The 3,639-nt window shown below is 40.6% G+C and overlaps 1 pseudogene; it reads right to left on the bottom strand.

The window, feature by feature from the left end:
- Window positions 1-404: 404 nt before the first annotated feature.
- Window positions 405-1,410, bottom strand: LOC100012613 (glyceraldehyde-3-phosphate dehydrogenase-like; annotated as a pseudogene).
- Between the last annotated feature and the right edge of the window lie 2,229 nt (window positions 1,411-3,639).

Genomic DNA, 3,639 nt, shown 5'->3' on the forward strand with positions numbered 1-3,639 from the left:
ACGCAGTCATGCCATTCTTTTGTATTTATTCCCAGTCATCTTGTTCTTGTTTCTAATATCTAGAAATTTTCTTCTCATTAGAATGAACTTTTGTCATGTTTCTGTTCTTAAGACCCTAACACCCTTCAGTAGGCACCATTCCCTGAAGATTTTGAGGCCATTGAATCCTCCCAATTCTTTCTCTGAGCTTTTTTTTTTTTTGCATTTAATGTGATGACTTTGTTGATGGTACACAAGATACGACTCTATACTCCTCTCCCCCATTATAGGAGTGCTTCAGGGCAGGCATGTGAATGGAGCATGGGATCCCCAGCATAGGGACATAGGTTATTATGGATGTGGGCTCCCCAGTGGTGGAACTACTCTCTTTTTTGGTTGGGGATGAAGATCCACGGATTTTCACTTTACTCCTTGGAGGCCGTGTACATCCTGAGGTCTATTACACAGTGGCTGTAACCATACTCATTGTCATACCAAGAAATGAGTTTGACAAAATGGTCATTGAGGGCAATGCCAGCACCAGCATCAAAGGTAAAAGAGTGGGTGTCACTGTTAAAGTCATAGAATACAACCTAGTCCTCTGTGTAGCCCAAGATGCCCTTTAAGGATCCCTCTGCAGTTTGCTTCACTACCTTCTTAATCCTTGTATTTGGTAATTTTCTCCAGGCGGCAAGTCAGATACGCCATGGACATATTGGGAATAGGAACATGGAAGGCCATGCCTGTGAGCTTCCCATTCAGTTCAGGTATGACCTTGCTCACAGCCTTAGCAGCACCAGTGGAAGCAGGGATGATATTTTGGGCAGCCCCATGCCCATCATGCCACAGCTTGCCAGAGGGGCCATCTACTGTCTTCTGGGTAGCAGTAATGGCATGGACTGTGGTCATGAGACCTTCCACAATGATGAAGTTGTCATGAATGACCTTGGTTAAGGGGACCAAGCAGTTGGTAGTGCAAGAGGCATTACTGATAATCTTGAGGGAATTATTATATTTCTCATGGTTCACCTCCATCATGAACATTGGGGCATCACCAGAGGGGGCAGAGATAATGACCTGCTTGGCTCCACCCTTCAAGTGAACCATAGCCTTTTCCATAGTGGTAAAAATGGCAGTGGACTCCACAACGTAATTGACTCCAGCATCTCCCCATTTAATGTTGGCAGAATCCCACTCCTGGAAGATGGTAATTGCTTTTCCATTGATCACCAACTTTCCATTCTCTGCCTTTACACTGCCCTTGAATTTGATATTGGTGGAATCATATTGGAACATGGAAACCATATAGTTGAGGTCAATGAAGGGGTCATTGATGACCACAACTTCTACTCCACTGGAGTTGAATGCTGCCCTTGTCACCAGGCATTCAATATGACCAAATCCATTGACTCCAACTTTCACCATCTTGTCTAAGGGATGCGACTACAGCAGAAGATCCTGGCAATAAGCTTGGGAGAAGAGCTGAGAGCCTCTCTAAGCTTTTTGATATTGTTATTCCCTGGCTTAGGGTGCATGCTAGGCTATGACCAGTTTTCCCTTCCTTCTATATGATAAATTCTAAGATGTCAAGGTTTCTTTTCCCAAAGTTACTGTAGTGCCCAGATTCTTAACAATAAATAAAATTAGGCCATTTCTCCAAATATAGCATCATTTATTAATTCAATGTATTAATAAAGGAGGATCAATCATGTGTGGCTCATAAAGATAAAGAACAAGAAACTGACAGAGAATTTTAACAGAATTTTACCTTACTTCTGACTGGCCTGACAAGTACATCATTTAGACCTCTGCTGGCAGTCCTGATTGGTGGATATTTTAAAAGAGGTGTGGGCAGCTAGATAGTTCAGTGGATAGAGATCCAGGCTTAGAAATGGGAGGTATTGGTTTTAAATCTATCCTTAGACACTTCCTAGCTCTGTGGCCCTGGGCACTTAATCCCCATTGCCTAGCACCACTCTTCTGCTCTGGAAATACTTCATATTGATTCTTTTTTTTTTAGTTAACACTTTACTTTTATTTTTATTTTTTCCCTCTTCCTCCAGTTTATTCCCCCCCCCTTTAAACATTATTTTATTTGGTCATTTTCAAACATTATTCATTAGAAATAAAAATCATTTTCTTTTCCTCCCCACCCCCTACCACCCCTCCTATTGGTGATGCGTGATTCCTCTGGGTATCACATATGTCCTAGATCCGAAATCATTTCCATGTTATTGGTTTTTGCATTAGGGTGTTCATTCAGAGTCTCTCCTCAATCATATCCCCTCCAACCCTGTAGTCAAGCTGTTGCCTTTCCTCGGTGTTTTTGCTCCCACTGTTTGACCTCTGCTTGTGGGTAGTGTTTTTTTTTCTTCTTGATCTCTGCAGGTTGTTCAGGGACATTGCATTGACACTAATGGAAAAGTCCATTACATTTGATTATACCACAGTGTATCAGTCTCTGTGTACAATGTTCTCCTGGTTCTGCTCCTCTCACTCTGTATCACTTCCTGGAGGTCATTCCAGTCCCCATGGAATTCCTCCACTTTATTATTCCTTTGAGCACAATAGTATTCCATCACCAACATATACCAGAATTTGTTCAGCCATTCCCCAACTGAAGGGCAGCCCCTCATTTTCCAATTTTTTTGCCACCACAAAGAGCACAGCTATGAATATTCTTGTACATGTCTTTTTCCTTATTATCTCTTTGGGGTACAAACCCAACTGGATCAAAGGGCAGACAGTCTTTTATCGCCCTTTGGGCATAGTTTCAAATTGCCCTCCAGAACGGTTGGATCAATTCACAACTCCACCAGCAATGAATTATTGTCCCAACTTTGCCACATCCCCTCCAACATTCATTACTTTCCTTTGTTGTCATGTTAGCCAATCTGCTAGGTGTAAAGTGATACCTCAGAGTTGTTTTGATTTGCATCTCTCTGATTATCAGAGATTTGGAACACTTTTTCATGTGCTTATTAATAGTTTTGATTTCTTTAACTGAAAACTGCCTATTCATGTCCCTTACCCATTTTTCAATTGGAGAATGGCTTGATGTTTTGTACAACTGGTTTATCTCTTTATAAATTTGAGTAATTAGACCTTTGTCAGAGGTTTTTGTTATGAAGATTTTCCCCAATTTGTTGCTTCCCTTCTAATTTTGGTTGCATTGGTTTTGTTTGTACAAAAACTTTTTAATTTGATGTAGTCAAAATTATTTATTTTACATTTTGTGACTCTTTCTATGTCTTGCTTGGTTTAAAAACCTTTCCCTTCCCAAAGGTCTGATATATATACTATTCTGTGTTCACCTAATTTACTTATAGTTTCCTTCTTTATATTCAAGTCATTCACCCATTCTGAGTTTAACTTGGTGTAGGGTGTGAGGTGTTTATCCAAACCTAATCTCTCCCACACTGTCTTCCAATTTTCCCAGCAGTTTTTATCAAATAGTGGATTTTTGTCCCAAAAGTTGGGGTCTTTGGGTTTGTAATAGACTGTCTTGCTGAGGTCACTTACCCCTAGTCTATTCTACTGATCCTCCTTTCTGTCTCTTAGCCAGTACCAAATTGTTTTGATGACCACTGCTTTGTAATATAGCTTGAGATCTGGGACTGCAAGGCCACCTTCCTTTGTATTTTTTTTTTTCATGATTTC

The sequence above is a fragment of the Monodelphis domestica genome, chromosome 6 (assembly GCF_027887165.1).
Source record: "Monodelphis domestica isolate mMonDom1 chromosome 6, mMonDom1.pri, whole genome shotgun sequence".
NCBI classification, from domain to species: Eukaryota; Metazoa; Chordata; class Mammalia; order Didelphimorphia; family Didelphidae; genus Monodelphis; species Monodelphis domestica.